This window comes from Sorex fumeus, unplaced genomic scaffold (assembly GCF_029834395.1).
Source record: "Sorex fumeus unplaced genomic scaffold, SorFum_2.1 ptg000051l, whole genome shotgun sequence".
Classification (NCBI taxonomy): domain Eukaryota; kingdom Metazoa; phylum Chordata; class Mammalia; order Eulipotyphla; family Soricidae; genus Sorex; species Sorex fumeus.
The window spans coordinates 39,319,915-39,338,456 of NW_026606108.1; the positions used below are offsets into that span (position 1 = coordinate 39,319,915).

The following is an 18,542-nucleotide window of genomic DNA, read 5'->3' on the forward strand; positions in this document are numbered from 1 at the left end:
TTGGCGAATAAGTTCAAGAGTTTTTGAAGACAGGCTTTTTTTGTGTGTGTGTGGTTATTCTCTCTTGGCGTTCCTCGCACAATCATGGAGGTGCTGAACCAGTCGATCATATTCCTTGTCAATGTTGTCAACAACGGCATCTTCCCATGTTGCAACAGAGCCAAAGAGCTCCCAGTTGGTGGTCATTCTGGGAGTTCTCCTCTTAAACTTTGCATTCCTTTCTCCCCGCTCTGTGAAGTAGAATTTTGCACAAAGGAGACAATGGTCCGATCCCCTTTGGAATTTTGGGATAACAGCAACATCAGTCAGGCAAAACCATCGATTGAATATGATGTGGTATAATTCATTGTGGAACCGTCCACTGGGATCCTCCCATGTCCAACGTTTAGATTTGGCCTTCTGGAACTGTGAGTTACCATGGATGGTCTTGGTCAACATGATGAACTCAGACAGTCTGTCACCCTGTTTGTTCCATTCTAGGCCAGGGGTCCCTATGTGGAGTTCTTCGGCCGATCTTCTAGGTCCTATCTTGGCATTAAAATCACCAACAATGATCTTGTAGAAGGTGTGGTCTTCTTTATAGAACTTCTCTAGCTTCATGTAGAACTTCTCAATTTCTCCTTCACCATAATTGGATGTTGGTGTGTAGAGAACGAAGGTAGAAACTGCCGGCAGTGAGCCACATCTATTTAAGTGTAATCATCCGATTCAAATGAATCAATGCTCATGGCTAAATTTGTGTTGACAAGGACACTGACACAACCAACGCTTCTTTTGTCAGATGGTCCAAGGAAGAGTTCTTCTCCAGTGTCGAAAATGGCGTGATGTGATTGATGCCTTCTTGTCTTGGTCAGACCAATGATGTCGTACTTGATCTTTCGCACTTGAACATCAGGTCCTTGATGGATGCATCAGATGCCAGCGTACGTGCATTGAGGGTTCAGACAGTCACTTTTGTTTTTCTTCGTTTTGACAGCCTAGCCTAGTTCGGCCATGAGATTTTATCAGCCTCTCCTTCCACATCCTTCTCAATGCTGACGTATTCAGGGTCAGGGGAATGAGACCTATTGTATTTACTGGGTTTGGCATATCGAATATCGAGAACCACCAAAACAAACCAAATTAAACAACTGACCCAACAATAAATACTTAAGATACTTCTGTACTAGGAAAAGAAACCTCATTTGGAAGCAGTCAGATATTAAACCCCATTTGATGTGGGTGAGAAGGGTAATTATACTGGGGACTCTTTATTTTCAAATGTACTGATCCTCTCCTCCGTCTCTGTTCTGCTAAATTCAGTGAATTTTAAATTTCAGATATTCTTCACTTCTAAAATTTACATCTGGTTCTCTTTAAATAGATCTTATTACCCTCTTGAGTTTTTTTATACATTCATTTTATTAACATATTTTCCATTCCATCGTCAAATGTAGCTATAATAGATGTGTTTTTTTCCCCTTAATTCAACATTTGGTTTAAATAAGGATTGGTCTATATTGATTTTCTTTTCTTTTGAGAATGAGTCATGTTGTTTTCTTCTTTTGTTAAATAATTTTGGAGTATACCCAATATATCTTATATATTCTATTGTAAATATCTGATTTTATCTTATTCTTTTGGAAGTTGGGGAAGAGTAGGTAATTAAATAATTTGTGATTTTTTTCTAAGTGGTGATAATTTATAATATCTCTTCAAAATGTTATCTTTAGTATTACTTAGTACTGTCTTTATTGGGAGATTTTATTTTCATTTATTTTTTTGATGACACAAAATAGAAATTAGGATAGCGGGAGAACACTATATGCCTGGGGGACTGATTATGTGAAAATATAACAAGTAAGGATGCACACCAAGGGAAATATTTGCTTTACATATTTTAATTTTGCCTAACACTACCTATATGTAAGAAAAAATGAAATTGGTATTTTTGTCTTTTTCGTTCCCCCTAAACACTGTCATGTCAAACACTATTCCTAGGACAAATTTAATTGTATAGTTTCTGCATGTCTATGTTAAACACAAGTGAAAATAGCGCTCAAACATGAGTATGTGCCATCTCTATTTTGACATACCGCACTCAAATTTCCTTCACATGTAAAACAACCTCCTAATCATTCTTTCAGTCTTCAATTTTATCCCCACCTGTACTTTCATGTGCCATACTATTACATTTATGATTTTAATAATTTGCCTTTATTACCTTTCTCACGGTAGGTCTCTTAAAAATGTGCACCTCCATCCCTGGGTGGGCTCAAACCACCAAACTTTCGGTTAACAGCCGAACGCGCTAACCGATTGCGCCACAGAGACAGGGCTGGAGCGATAGCACAGCGGTAGGGCATTTGCCTTGCACGCAGCCAACATGGCTGACCCGAGTTCGATTCCTCTGCCCCTCTCGGAGAGCCCGGCAAGCTACCGAGAGTATCTCGCCCACACGGCAGAGCCTGGCAAACCACCCGTGATGTATTCGATATGCCAAACACAGTAACAACAAAATCTCCAATGGAGACGTTACTGGGCCCGCTCGAGCAAATCGATGAACAACGGGAGGGCCTTTACCTTTTATTACCTTTATTTAGTAGGATCTAAAGTAATCTTGCTTTTATCATACATGACATTGGTTACTTTTAAACTTTTTGAATTTGATAGATATCCTCCTAGAGTTTATCATTTTTATTAATCTTGAAAAATGACTTGCTCTTCACTTGTATAAAGAAAAACTAAGAATATAGTAATTTATTGCGTTAGAAGTCATGCTGGATTGGAGTGATAGTACAGCGGGTAGGGTGTTTGCCTTGCACGCAGCTGACCCCAGTTCAATTCCTCCATCCTTCTCAGAGAGCCCAGCAAGCTATCGAGAGTATGCCACCCTCACGGCAGAGCCTGGCAAGCTCCCTGTGGCATATTCGATATGCCAAAAACAGTAACAAGTCTCACAATGGAGACATTACTGGTGCCCGCTCGAGAAAATCAATGAACAATGGGAGGACAGTGCTACAGGAGTCAAGCTAGTAGTTTCTTCTGTTGGAGCAGAGTGAATGGGTATATGATTCAATGGGCTGGAACCCAAGTTTTTCATGTCAAATGAACAGATTATATCCCCAGTGCTACATGGTCCCCATCAGGAGTGACCCCATCAAGCACCATCAAGAGTGACCCCAAGCACGAAGTCATGAATTTTCCCTGTGGATTTCCAGGTAAACAAAAATACTGAGAATGTATTATAGTTTATATATTATTTCATACAGTGTCACAGATGAAAGAGAGAGGGGGGGGAGGAAGAGAGAGAAAAGAGAGAAAACTTACACTTTTATTTATTTGTTTGTTTGTTTATTTTTTCCATACTCAGCATTGCTTGGGTATTTTGGGTATTTCTGGTGGTGCTCAGGATTTGATATCAATCATGCAGTGCCTGAATCAAATCTAGGGCTCCTGCATGCAAAGCATATGCTCCAGACCTTTGCACTATTTCCTCAATCCTTAATGATTATTCTTATGATAACATCATTTTCATCTATTTGCATCCTGAAATGCTTGCTTTAGTTGTTTAGCCAATGAATTCTCAAGAGGGAAAGGTAAACATGTCCAGGAAACTCCAGGAAGAATTTAAAGAATGAATGGAATTTAAAGGTAAACCGGGTAAGAGTACATACCCTTATGTGGGAAGATGAGAATGTACATGATGCATTATGAGAAATGAATAGACTAGATCATGATTTACAGAAAAGAGTACAGCAAGAAATGATTTAGGAAGTCTTGTAGTGGACAGATTTTCTGCTACTCTGATCCTTTTACCCTTTTCTAGGTAATAAGATGCTAATTTCCTCTTGCAAACCATCTTTTATTTTCCTCTAACTAGATTAATTTGGGGAGGTTGATTCTAAACACAGTACAGAAGTGAGTATGTGAAATAGACATGATGAATATGTACCACATTTCATAAGTTGCAGCAATAGCCCAGGAATGGCTGATAAAATAGGATGAAAACATTTATTAAGAGAACTACATAGTCTTTTCTTCTGAAACTTCAAAAAGTAAAAATGCTATAGACTTTGAGTTGCTAAGTCAGCACTTTGTACCAGGAAATGATCTAATATAGAAGACAGAAATGAGAAGTGTAGAATATAAGAGAATAAGTACTTGACACGATCTAGTCCTTGGGTCAAAGTATGACTGAAACCAATGACTTTCTGACTTTTCGGTTTCATTAGTCAATACATTTAAATATTTACATAAGCCCTTTAAATTCGAGTTTTCTGTCACGTGCACCAAAAGAACCCTAAATTATTTGTGTGTGTTGAAGGCACTTATTAAAGATCCAAGGCAATTTGTTTAGAAATGATAATTTACCCTCTAGGAGCCACTTAAAATTAATTTTTAAAGCAGATGTGAAACATATAAAAGTTATTTGAAGGATATAACTTTTCGTTGTCAAGGGGTAAATTACCAAGTAATTTGTTTTGACTGGATAGCATAGAAGAGTAGAAATGAGATTATGCCTCAGACTTTGTAGGCTACAGACTAGACTGCTGGCCCTCATGTCATTCCCTTGCAGCTATTAACTTAGTACTTCTCAAATGTGTAACCATATCTTTTACTTAGTCCAAGGTTTTTCCCCCACACAGTGCCAGGGATTGAATTCAGGACATCAAACATGCAAGACATGTGCTTTACCACTAAGCCATATCCCCAATGCCTTCTTAGTCCAAATTTGACACAAAAATTCTTAGACTCTGAGCAAGTGAATTTCTTAAGATTTTTTAATGAATATGATTCTTATAATGTTGTCTATCTTAAAAATCAAGGAAATATAGTGCCATATGAGTTGTGCACCTAAAATCACTGAATATACAGTTCATATTTTCAGTATATATCAATAATCATAATGTATCAATAAGCGTTTTGTAGGGGAAAGTTTAAATGGGAAAACTGGGAGAATTGAGTCTTACTCATTGCTCCTTAACATTTTTGGCATGACTGACTACATCACTTTCCTGATCTATGATTCAATGTTCCTATTTTTAAAATAAAAAAATGAAGCTCAGAATTGTAGCTCAATGGCGAAGCACCTGCCCTGTATGCATGAGACCACTAGTTCAATATCTGGGACTGTCTCACAGGCCAACTGCACTAGTGCCATTATGTGATTCCTTGTGTTCCACCAGAGTATCCAACCTTTGGAACAACATGGTCAAGTGAGTGTGTGATCATTGCAATTGAGTGTGTGAATGTCCTGCCAAATGAGTGACCACAAGCACTACAACCGCAAAAACAAAAAGGAAGGGGGAAATGCTATTTTTAAAAGAAAAACGATAACTTAAGATAAAAAGTAATTTAAATATAACCTTGACCATTTTCATCTATGAATATAATTTGCTTAAATTAACTGAAAAGTTACTCAAGAAAGAGTAATCGTGATGAAAGTTAGAATTGATAAATTACAAGCCAAAGAAGTGGCCTAATGGGCTCATTTCTTGCTTTGCATGCAAGATCCCACATTTGGGTCTTGGAACCACAGTAGGAAGTGATCCCTAAGTATGGAGATGGGAGTAGCACCTAAGTACTACAAGGTGTGGACCCCAAAACAAAAGTTAATAAATAAAAATTGAGTACTTAATTTAATATGGATATAACCATAAAACATGGCATAGTAAATATATCAGGAAAAGATTACCCTAAAACCAGAAACTATGTATCTCATTTCGTTTTCATCAGTTTATTATCTGAAAACGTGATAAATTCAGCATTTTTGAAGGTGGATGCCTAAAGGCCCATGGTGTTGACTGTATGGAAGAACTTTAACTTCTTTGTAGGTACAGTAAAGACTTTTGGAGCAGCTATAGCACATGTTACAGACCAAGCAGAGGGGGAATTGCTGCAATCCAAGTAGGGAAAGTGCCTTTGCACTTTAAGATCATGCAAGTCTACAGGGCACCAGCTTCACAGAAAAGAAAAGACGCATATTTCTGTCCAACTTGGGCATCTGGGACTAGATGAAAATCCAAGTGATTTTAGCAGACTAGCACAGCAATCTCCTACCTGAGCTAAACCTCTGCAATTGCAGGAGTAAAAGTCTACCCTGTAGCTCTCCTCAAAAAGAGAAAAATTGGCATCATGAGGAAAGCCATGGTCCCTAACACCATCACTGAAAATTCAGGCAAAAATCTCCAAGGTAAACCACCAATGACAACAGGTACCTGCAGCTAGGCCTAGAGGAAGTATCTGGGACCACAGTCTGAGCTCAGACAGAGAAGGGGGTCTAAGCAAAGAAGAAGGGACAGTAATGGATTTCATGAAGCATATTAATTCTTTTTGTTTGTTTTGTTTGGAGTCTATACATGTCAGTGCTCAGGGCTTACACTTCTCAGGGATCACTCTTGACAAGGTTCAAGGGACCACAGGCCGTGCAGAGAATCAAGCCCAGGTTGACCATGTTCAAGGCAAGTGCCTTATCCACTTCACTATCTCTTGGGCCCATAAAAATAGATTCACTCTCTGAATCTGATATTTGAGATATAATTTTAAATATAATCTGTGAAATTTTAGAATAAGTGAAATTACTCAAAAGAGATTTAGGAAAAAACAAAGAAACTCAATTAAGAATTAGGTCATTGGAAGAGGAAACCCAAGGATAATGGGAATAAAAGAATGTGAAAAGTGAAGGGAACAAAATGCCTATTTAAAGAAATAAACACTGAGAACTTCCAAAACTCAAGGAAAGAACTACCCATAAAAATCCAGAATGCAGACAGTATACCAAATTTTCAATGCAAAAACAAAACGAAACACTGGAACATCATTGTGAACTTATCAAAAGGAAATGAAAGATAAAAATACTAAAGGCTACAATTGGAAAAATTGTAAAATACAAGATTATCAGAGTTTAACAGCAGAAACTCTACAGAATAGGAAAGAATGGAATAACATATTTACAATTCAAGCTATTTAAACCAAAAACTTCCAGCCAAGAGGGGCCGAAGAGATAGTACAGCAGGTAGGGTACTTGCCTTATAGGTGGCCAACCTGAGTTTGATTCCTGGAATATGGTACCCCAAGCCGACCAGGAGTGATCCCTGAGCATAGATCTAGGAGTAATCCCTGAACACTGCTGGTATGGCACAAAACAAAACAAAAAACCCCTTCTATCCAAGAATATTCTACCTGGTAAAATTATCATTCAAAGATAATTGGAGTCATAGAGACTGTATGAGGGTTAAAACACTTGCCTTGAATGCAACTGATCCTGGTTTAATCCTCAGCACCTTGTGGTCCCTTGAGCATCACAAGATGCAGCCCTGGAAACCCTGAGAACCACTAGAGTGGCCAGGGTAATCCCCAGCATGACAACCCAAGCAGCACCACATCCCTGGGCTCTCAAATTGAATATCCAGCCCTGTTGGCAATAGAAGGTGCCCTGAGGCCTCTTGAGGGAAATGTCCTGTCTACCCGCCCCCCCAACCAAAAGATGATAAATTAAAAAAGACTTCACCGTATTTTTTTCAAAACCAAATGAAATTTACCATCACCAGACCTGTACTGCCAAAAGTCTCGAAGCGAATTTTTCCACAGGAAAAAAAGAGAAACATAAGAACACAAAACCTTGAGTATGGTGAGAATTAGTAATATACAATTAGAATAGCAAAAATAATAAATTGAGTCAATAACCAAACATCAGAGAGGAAGAACAAGACACAATTTGTGTTATCTAAAAATGAGTTGTCAATATCAGCTCAAACATAATAATTTTTAGGGACCTGACAGATAGTTCAGGGGTTAAGGCACTTGACTTACATGTAGTCAACATCAGTTTGAAATCTGGCACCATGTATGGTCCACTGAGCACCGTCAGGAATCACTCATGAGGACAAAATCAGGAATGGTCCCTGAGCACTGCAGGGTGTGGCCACAAGTCCCCTTCCCAATTATTTCTATACAGAAGGACTGATATAAACCTCATGGTAGCCATTAAGCATAAATCTGGAAGGGACAAAATTATAACCCAATGGTGGGACAAATGTTTTCCTTATAAAAACCTTGAATTTGATCCCTGTAATCCCTCCACCCACCCCCCAAATCCAAAGTAGAGAACCTCAGAAAAATATTTGAAGAAATTTGAAGGACTTCCAGGGGAGGGGGGAAACCATGTAAATGAAGAGGCAAAAAGAAACTTATAGCAAAGAAAAAAAACGGCATTTTTTTAAAAAGAAAGAAAATTCAAGCTAGAATGGCAATAATTAAACTGCTTGTGTTAGTAACAATTTGATTTTGTTTTTGTTTGTGGGTCTTACCCAGTGGCACTCAAAGTTTACATTAGGCTCTGTTCTCAGTGAGGATCACTCCTGCCTGGCAGGGCTCAGGAGAACATGTGGGGTATCAGGGCTCAAACCTGGGTCAGTTTTATGCAAGACCTTACCTTCTATTTCATTTTAAACAAATGTGAATGGGATGAGAAAGAAACCACAGAGGCTAAGATATTTGCCTTGCACATGGCCCATTCTAGTTTGATTCCTGGGACCATATATGGTCCCCAGAGCACTTCAAGAAGTGATCCCTGAGCATAGATCAAGCAATAAGTAAGCATTGATCAAGCAATAATAAGCAACAAGTAATCCCAGAGCACTGTTGGGTGTGATCCAACCCATCTTCCCACCAAAAAAATCAAATATGAGTGGTCTGAACTTACCAACCAAAAAACACACAGTGGGTATATGGATAATAAAGCAAGATTCATTTAGCCACAAGAAATTTATCGAATATTAAGACAAACATTCATGAAGAAAGATTGAAGAGAGCTATTTAAAATCAATAACAGAAAAAAACAGGAATTTCTATTCTGGATAAAGAAATTGTAGGATATACTCACTGGAATACTATTCAGCTATTAGCAAGATGAAGTTGTGCCTTTCAAGCCAATATAGATGAAACTTGAGGTGATGATTTTTAAGAGCAATTAGTCAGGAAGTAAAGACTATAATCAGATGATTTCACTCAAATGTAGAATATAAATAACCAAAGCAAATAAATAAGCAAAACCAAATCAAATAATTCTTAGGACCAGGAAGATGCCTCAAAGACATGTAGTACATGCTTTGTATATAGCCCCAGATTTGATGCCTGGCATAACGTTGTTCCCTGAGAACCACAAGAAATGACTTCAAACCACTGAGCTCTATGTAACCCCTGAATATCACTGGAGGCAGCCCCCAAACAAAAACACTTTTAGATTTTGTGAAAAAACACAGTGGTTGCCAAAGGAACAGATGAAATGAGGTGGAGAGAATGAGCATAGGATAATGTGGATGGTACTGGACTTTGGCAGTTGTAACAGAGACTCTACAGAGATGTGAAGCTATACTCTTGATCTCTTACAGTATCATAAACCAATAGTGAATCAATCCAGTTGGATATTTTAAGTACTTACTATGTTTTAGGCACCATTCTAAATGTTTTCTGTGTATCAAATCATGTATGCCTTAAAACAGCCTTATGGAAGTATTATCCTCATTTTGCTGAAGCTTGAAAAAGTTAAGAATCTTAACCAAAACCTAGAGCCATGACTTGAACTCAGATATTAGATACAATTTATTTAATACTATAGTAGATAATCTAGAATAGAAAAGGATGGTCAAAGTCTCCCCTCCCACCCCTGTGCCAGTGATGGAGCCCAGGGCCTCACACACACACAGGCATATGCTCTAACACTGATCCACATCCTCAGCTAGTAAAATGTTTTCCATTTTGCCTTAGGAATCCCATCAGACTCAAGACTTATTAATTTGAATCTTAGATACAATTGATGTGTTCATATTTTTCAAATTAAAAGGCTTTTTACTAAGAGAAATGTTAAGAAGGGAAAGATGGAAAAATCATCATGCCGACAAAGTAACAAAATGCACAGGCCTGTGTCTGTTTAAGGTATTGGCAAACACACACACACACACACACACACACACACACACACACACTGCTTCAAGATCCAATGAGGTAACACTGTGACAATCTTGTGGCATTATTCATCAACTCTCTATTTCTATAGATGTGCCTGTTCTGGATATAAAGGGAATCAATACAATATTTAGTCTTTCATCAAAGACTTCTTTCACTTAGCTTATTTTTAATATTCAACCATATAGCATGCTTCAGTAATTTATTCTTTTTAGGTGCTCTCCTTTTTATTTTGGGATGGGAATATTTGGACCACACTTGGCAGTACTCTAAAGCTACTCCCAGCTTGTGCTTGGGGGCCACTCCTAGCAACACTCAAGGGACCATGTGATGCCAGGGATCCAATCCAGGCCTCTAGCATGCAAAGCTCTCCTTTTGAGCCATCTCTCTGACCTATAAACATTTTTTCACTGCTTTTTAGTGGAATTCCCATTTATTTTTCTCTCTTACTCTTCTCAGTCTAAGGGAAGCCTAGGCCTTCTTGATTCAGGATTTGGGTTAGCACTTCCCAGGCTCAAAAATAGTTTCCTTTAAAAATAACAGAGGTTCTTTTGAGGAAGAGAATATCCTGTGGTGCTTGGGGAACCAAAAATTGCAGGAGAATCAAATCTAGGGCTCCCACATGCAAAGTTCATGCTCCAGACCTTTGAGTCATCTCCTCAGCACTAGAAATAACTCAAGTTCTAATTTTTTCCTGTGGCCACTGGGTCCTTGCAGTCTTTTATAATCTAATTTTGCAAATGGCCCCCTTGCTTCTGTCATCCATATTCTTTTAGTCTTACAAAGAGCTCCATTTACAGTATTAGGAAGAACTACACAGGAGCCAGGAAGCAGCAAGGGCCATACTACACTAAGGAATCTCTCACGTTGTTAGCAATAAGAGCTCTATTTCAAGTTTTGCTCCAACTTCTAGCCTATCAACTACAATGGCAAAAGCAAAAACAAAAGACTCCCTTAGAAAGGAAAAGCTCCCACTTAGAGAAGTTTTGACCGAAGTTCATCACACCCAGCAATGTTCAGGGTTTTTTCCTGTGTCTGCACTCAGGAATTAACTCCTAGAAGTGCTCAAGGGACCCTTGATGGGATGCTCAGGATTGAATCCGGACTGGCCGCATGCAAGAAAAATGTCCTACCCACTGTACTATCATTCCGACCCCAAGAAAGTAAGTCTTAACACGTTTCTTTAAAAGAACACAGAAGAACCAGGAGATGACTCAAAGATCTATAGTGCATGCTTTGCAGGTTAATCCTGGCACTGTATGACCCCCCACCCCAAGCACTGCTGGGTGTGTCTCCCCAAAATAAAATAAAAGAATTGTCCTCCCGTTGTTCATCAATTTGCTTGAGCGGGCCCAGTAACATCTCCATTGGAGACTTTTGTTGTTACTGTGTTTGGCATATCGAATACATCACAGGTAGTTTGCCAGGCTCTACTCTAGTAGCTTGCTGGGCTCTCCAAGAGGGGTGGAGGAATCAAACTCGGGTCAGCCATGTTGGCTGTGTGCAAGGCAAACGCCCTACCGCTGTGCTATAGCTCCAGCCCAAAATAAGAGAATTAAAAGAAAGTAATGACTGCTAACAAGTTAACTAAATGCAATGATACCTGTATAAATAAAGTTGAAAACATTCACCTGCCATAAATTTAACCCACCTGATGAATTATTTCCAAAGGTATCCATAGAGTCATAGGGAAATGGGGCTGGTGAAATAGTATAGTAGGGAGGGTATTTGCCTTGCATGCAATTGACCCAGATTCAATCCCTGGCATCACATATGGTCTACCAAGCCTCATCAGGAATGATCCCTGAGCATAGAGCTAGGAGTAATCTCTGAGCACCGCTGGGTACAATCCAAACAAACAATAAACCATAGGGAAGAAAGTAACTGCAGCTTTCTTCTTTTGTTTGTTTGTTTTTTTTTTTTGTTTGGGGGAATCATACCCAGGGGTACTTGGGCTACTCCCTGCTCAGTGCTCAGTATTTGGGGACCTAAGGGTGGTCCTCAAATTAGTGCTAGAGATTAAACCCGAGGCTCCAGGATTAAAAGTATACACACTAACCCTTTGAGCTCTCTCTCTCCAGTGTAGAAAGTAAATACAGCTTTTTTATGGTTTGGTCATGAATATTCACTTAGTTATTTTGTCAGCCAACAAATATTAATGGCATAAGGGACTTTCGTACTTAATTAATATTCTCTGAGCTCCCCTTTGGGATATAACACTCTATTTCACAATATAATAAACATAAAACCAATATAAGTCTCTTTCTGCTAAAATCTTTCAGAGAAAATTTTGTAAATTTAGAAATACTTGTTTTTAAAGACAATAAGCACAAACAGCTAAACAAGTTGTTCTTAAAAGCATACATACATTGACATTCGTCTTGGATTCTCTTTTTTCCATCTTCATGTGTTTTTAGTTATTGATGAAAATTGTTTATATACAAGACGGCTTTTTCAATTAAAAGAAAAACCACACATTTTAGGGCACAATGTAGCAGCACCATCTGTTTGGGCTTATTTTTCTGGTAAATGTGTGGGGGTCAATTCAGTGGATAACAGTAGCTAAGATGAACATTTGGAGTTTTGAAATTTGTTTGTGAGATTAATTTGTGTTGCATCATGTAACCATGTCAATAGAGGGTCAGGGGAAAGAGACTCTGTGGTACAATTAAAATACAAGAAAGACACAAAGATATCTTTACTAAACTTGGCTCAGTGGAAGTATTCCAGATCGACAAATTAAAGGCAATTCTTATTTAATATAGTTTTAGATAAGTGTGAAACTCAAGGCCAGATTGATTTGTAGTATAGAATTTTACATATTTCCATTTCTGTATAGCATTAACAAGAAATGTTAGCATGTGTCTGATTTGGATTATGCAAGATCAACTTAAAAACAATATTCAATACTGTTAGCAGCCTCCACCCCAACTCAGTTTTTATATCTTTAGTAGAAACCATCACCACAAATAAATGGCTTTCTCTCAAAGAACTCCCAGGCACAGTAATGTCAAATGAGGCTGCAAGCTCTTAAAATCGAAAAGAAGTTTAAGAAGGCTGAAGTAAAGCTGACCCTTTCTTCTATCGTATAAAAAAATTAACATATACCATTTTACCCCTAAAGACAAACAAATTGAGTGTTATAAATACCCAGTATTGAAGATTGAACAGAATTCTTTTAAACTGTGGTATAGTGGTATACTATTTGGCATAATCTCACTAAGCTGAATACTGCATATTCCATAGCCATTATTTCTACTCCTAGGTATATAATCAAAAGAAACATATGCATACATGACAAGAGACACATATGGATGGTTGCACAAAAGCGCATATGGCAGCACGACTCATAATTTTTAAAGTCTAGAAACAACCCAACTATGTATCAACAGGAGAATAAATTATGATCATTTATAAAATCAATTGTTATGTAGTATTAAAGTGAAAAATAATTATATAAGACAACATAAATGAGTCTTGGAAGCATAATTTTGCATTAAAAGGACAAACTCCAGAGGCCAGGGAAATAGTTCAATGGTCAGGCCCATGCTTTGCATGCACTGGCCTCACCTAGTCCTCAGAGCACTTCCAGGGTGGACCTGTTGGTCCTGGTGACACCACAGAGTCTGAGCAGCTCCATATCCTTAGTCCCTACTGATAAACTGTTTAGCTTGGTGGGTCAAGTATCACCAGGCTCCCTGGTCCCCTGAAAATGCCTTGGGAGGTTTAAAAAAAAAGAGCACATTACAGAAAAGAGTAATAGATGATAGTTTTTTATAAAGCCCAAAAACACAAGTTCAAACATGTGTGTGTGTGTGTGTGTGTGTGTGTGTGTGTGTGTGTGTGTGTATACTGTAGCACTGTCCTCCCGTTGTTCATCGATTTGCTCAAGAGGGCACCAGTAACATCTCCATTGTGAGACTTGTTGTTACTGTTTTTGGCATATTGAATACGCCACGGGGAGCTTGCCAGGCTCTGACATGTGGGCGGGATACTCTCAGTAGCTTGCTGAGCTTTCCGAGAGGGACAGAGGAATCAAACCCAGGTCGGCCACATGCAAGGCAAACGCCCTACCCGCTGTGCTATAGTTCCAGCCCGTGTGTGTGTAAAAAATCCATGGAATTATACACAAATTTAGATTACTGATTACTCCTAGAGGCAGAAGGAAAAGATTCAGAAGTTGGTTGATATGCATAAGTTACTGAGAAATGGTTTAGTTCTTAGGTTACATGATTTATTATATTACAAGGCAATATATGTATGTATATGTTTCCTATATCTCTTTTGTGTATTAAGAACAATCTTAGGAGTTTGTTCCAATTCATCTTTGCCTCCTAAAAATTTTTTTTGAGCGTGGGAGGAAGAGAAAGGAATTGGGCCATAACTGGCAGTGCTCAAGAATTACTCCTGGCAATATTAGAGGATCATGCGAAGTACCAGGGATTGAACTGGGATCGGCCTAAAGCAAGCAAAGGTTTTTAATTTTTTTTAGTTCTTGGACCCACACACTCAGGGGTTACCCCTGGCTTTGCACTTAGGAGTTACTCTTGACACTGCTCAGGGGACTATGCGGGATGCCAAGAATCGAACCTGGGTCTGCCACAAGCAAGGCAGGTGCCCTACCTGCTGGACTATCGCTCCAGCCTCCCAGGTGTGTACAATCTCTCTGGTCTAGAGAATAGAGTTTATTTCATGTGCAAAGAGTGCAACATGGCTCTCTCTACAAAAGGATTTGGTTTGCATAATAGAAACTTCTTGGGGATGGGAAGATAGCTCAAAAGACTGGAGTATATATTTTTCATGCAGGAGACCTCTATTCAATCCCCAGCACCACATGGTTCCCCAAGACTACCAGATGTTAATGCCATCCCAGGCATAACCCCTGCATACCACAGGATATGGCAAAAAAGAAAGAAAGAAAAAAGAAAAGAAAATCTTCTCAAAACTACTAGTAAATAGTTTTTATTTCCTCCCTCTCCCCTTCCCTTAATTGTTGTTGTGATCATGGGGGGCATATATATTGGCCCTGGTCACACACATCTGGTTTCTGTGCTTGCATAATCAGCTTAGATGCTCCCTGAGGTTTGCACTCCTTTGGTGGGTCTTCACATGCTTGTGTATGGTCACATTTCTTGGTGATGCACACACATTGTTCAAGTTTTGCTCACTAAAGGTCACATCCCTTTTTTCATGTGGTATTTACACATACTTAGTTGTGGTACAGCTGAAAACCACTAGTGGCTCCAGGAATCACAGACAGCAGACCTGCCAGGATCATGTTTAGTGTATGTGGGACACTAGGGATTTGGACTCATGACCATATGCTTGCAAGGCAGGTCCCCTAAGCTGAGTTATTCCTCCAGGCTACTGCTAGATTTCAAAGAGAATTAATGCTTTTTTAACTGGAATGAAGAGAATAGAAGTAATATTAAACTCAGGGAAATAAAATGAGAATGATTATTTTAGCACATGGAATATGTGGTAAACAGTATTTCCTGCCAGTGAGTAAATTGTGATGATCCAGGATGGAAACTCAGCATCAGCAGGAAAAAGTTCAAATTTCCAGAGATAAAAGCAGCGAGAATTTTTTTCAGGAAAACTAGAAATATGAAATGCCTATTATAATGGGGGGGAGGAGAAATAAAGTATCTAGTGTAAACTGAACCAAAAATACAAAGACTAAATGGATTCATTCACATATTCAGCAAACACTTCTTCAGCACAGTCTGTTCAGCAGGAAGGGGAATGGAGACTGGCATTTGAGGGGGAAGACATAGTCCTACTATCAAGGAGCTCACACCTGGTGATTAGGGTAAAACTTTCCAAGTGTAAATAGAAGAGACACTGCTGTAGAGTATGAATAGGTGTTCAGATAGAGAGGAGAGAACAAAAGAGCCCAAAATTACAACAGAAGAATACTTGGAGATTTCCAAGAACAATGTAGTTGAAGAATCTAGTAGTAGGGAAGAGGGCAGCTTTAATCTTAGGTTAAATGATAGTAATGTGGGAGCTAAACGCTTAATTGTAGAGAAAGAGAGAGAGAGAGAGAGAGAGAGAGAGAGAGAGAGAGAGAGAACTTGGATTATGCCTTAAAAGAAATTAGTGCCATACAAGAAAAGGATATTAAGGGCATCCAGGTAGGAAAGGAAGAAATCAAGCTCTCACTATTTGCAGATGATATGATACTATACTTAGAGAACCCTAAAACCTCTACCAAGAAACTCCCAGAAACAATAGACTTATATAGTAAAGTTGCAGGCTATAAAATCTATACCCAAAAGTCCATGGCTTTCCTATACGCAAATAGTGAAAGAGAAGAAACTGACGTAAAGAAAACAATCCCGTTCACAATTGTGCCCCAGAAAATCAAGTACCTAGAAATCAGCTTAAATAAGGAAGTAAAGGACCTGTACAAAAAAAACTACAAAACGCTACTTCAGGAAATAAAAGAGGACATGAGGAAATGGAAAAATATCACCTGTTCACGGATTGGGAGAATTAACATTGTCAAAATGACAATACTTCCCAAAGCACTACAAATTCAATGCGATCCCTATTACGATACCCGTGACATTCTTCAAAGAAATGGAGCAAACACTCTTGAAATTTACATGGAACAATAAGCCCCCACGAATAGCTAAAGCAATTCTTGGGGAAAAGAAAATGGGAGGAATCAACCTCCCTAACTTCAAACTCTACTGCAAAGCAGTAATAATTAAAACAGCATGGTACTGGAACCAAGGCAGAGCTGTAGACCAATGGAACAGGGTTGAATATACTGACATCATCCCCCAAGCATATGATCATCTAATCTTTGAAAAGGGGGCAAGAAAAGTGAAGTGAAGCAGGGAAAGCCTCTTTAGCAAATTGTGCTGGCAAAACTGGATGGCTACATGCAAAAAAGTGGGCTCAGATCTTTGCCTAATGCCAAGTACAAAAGTAAGATCAAAATGGATTAAAGACCTCAACATCAGACCGGAATCCATAAGGTTCATTGAAGACAAAGTTGGCAAAACCCTCCATGAAACTGAAGCTAATGGTATCTTCAAAGATGTCACGCCACTGGCTAAGCAAGTGAAAACAGAGATAGACAAACTGAACTATCTTAAACTAAGAAGCTTCTGCACCTCAAAAGAAACAGTGACCAAAATACAAAGACAGTCTACAGAGTGGGAAAGGATATTCGCCGAATACACATCCGACAAGGGGTCGATATCAAGGATATACAAAGTACTGGTTGAACTCCACAAGAAGAAAACATCCAACCCCATCAAAAAATGGGGCGACGAAATGAATAGAAACTTTCCCAAAGAAGAAATCCGAATGGCTAAAAGGCACATGAGAAAATGCTCTACATCATTAATCATCAGGGAGATGCAGATCAAAACAACAATGAGATATCATTTCACACCACAGAGACTGGCCCACATCCACAAGAACAAAAGCAACTGGTGCTGGTGCGGATGTGGTGAGAAAGGGACTCTCCTTCACTGCTGGTGGGAATGCCGACTGGTTCAGCCCTTTTGGAAAACAGTATGGACAATTCTCAAAACATTAGAAATTGAGCTCCCATTTGACCCAGCAATACCACTCCTGGGAATATATCCCAGAGAGGCAAAAAAGTATAGTCGAAGTAACATCTGCACTTGTTTGTTCATTGCAGCACTCTACAATAGCCAGAATTTGGAAAAAACCTGAGTGCCCGAGAACAGATGACTGGTTAAAGAAACTTTGGTACATTTACACAATGGAGTACTATATAGCTGTTAGAAAAGAAGAAGTCATGAAATTTACATACAACTGGTACTACATGGAAAGTATCATGTTAAGCGAAATGAGTCAGAAAGAGAGGGATAGACATAGAAGGATTGCATTCATCTGGGGAACATAAAGTAACAAAATAGGAGACTAACACCCAAGAGTGGCCGAGATTAGTACCAGGAATTTTGCTCCATGTCTTGGAGGCCAGCCACACATGCTAGGGGAAAAGGGAGCTCAGATAGAAAAGGGAGCACCAAATAAAGGGTGTTGGGAGGATCCTCCCAGGATGGGAGAAGCATGCTGAAAGTAGACTATAGACCAAAAATGATTGCCACTCAATGCCTCTCTTGCAAACCACACACCCAAGAGAGAGAGAGAGAGACAGAGAGAGAGAGACAGAGAGAGAGACAGAGAGAGAGCAAAAGGGAATGCCCTGCCACAGAGGCAGGGGGGATGGGGGGATGGGGGTGGGAGGGATACTGGGACCCCTTGGTGGTGGAAAATGGGCACTGGTGGAGGGATGGGTACTTGATCATTGTATAACTGAAACTCAAGCACAAAAATTTGTAAGTCTACAACTGGACCTCATGGTGTTTCACTAATAAAAAAAAAATTAGTGCCATAGAGGGTAGGAGAGGACATTGGTTGATGGAGTGCTTCTACTGCCATGTCGTCTTCTAAATGCTCTTTATGAATTTATTCCATTATTATGATACAACCTATGTGCTAATTAGAATTACTGTCTCATTTCCTAAATGGAAAAATGGGGTCTATAGAAAACACATTGTTAGGAAAGAGAAAGCAGAGTTTTAAATCCAGGAGACTGGAGCTTG

At 39.1% G+C, this 18,542-nt stretch overlaps 1 protein-coding gene and 1 non-coding gene across 3 annotated transcripts in view; one reads left to right on the forward strand and one right to left on the reverse strand.

The window, feature by feature from the left end:
- PURA (purine rich element binding protein A) overlaps nucleotides 1–18,542 on the forward strand; it is an 89,787-nt gene that overhangs the window by 54,694 nt on the left and 16,551 nt on the right. The gene's annotated exons all lie outside the window — the stretch shown is intronic.
- TRNAN-GUU (transfer RNA asparagine (anticodon GUU)) lies at nucleotides 2,240–2,313 on the reverse strand. The gene has a single exon. It is a non-coding gene; the product is annotated as a tRNA-Asn (tRNA).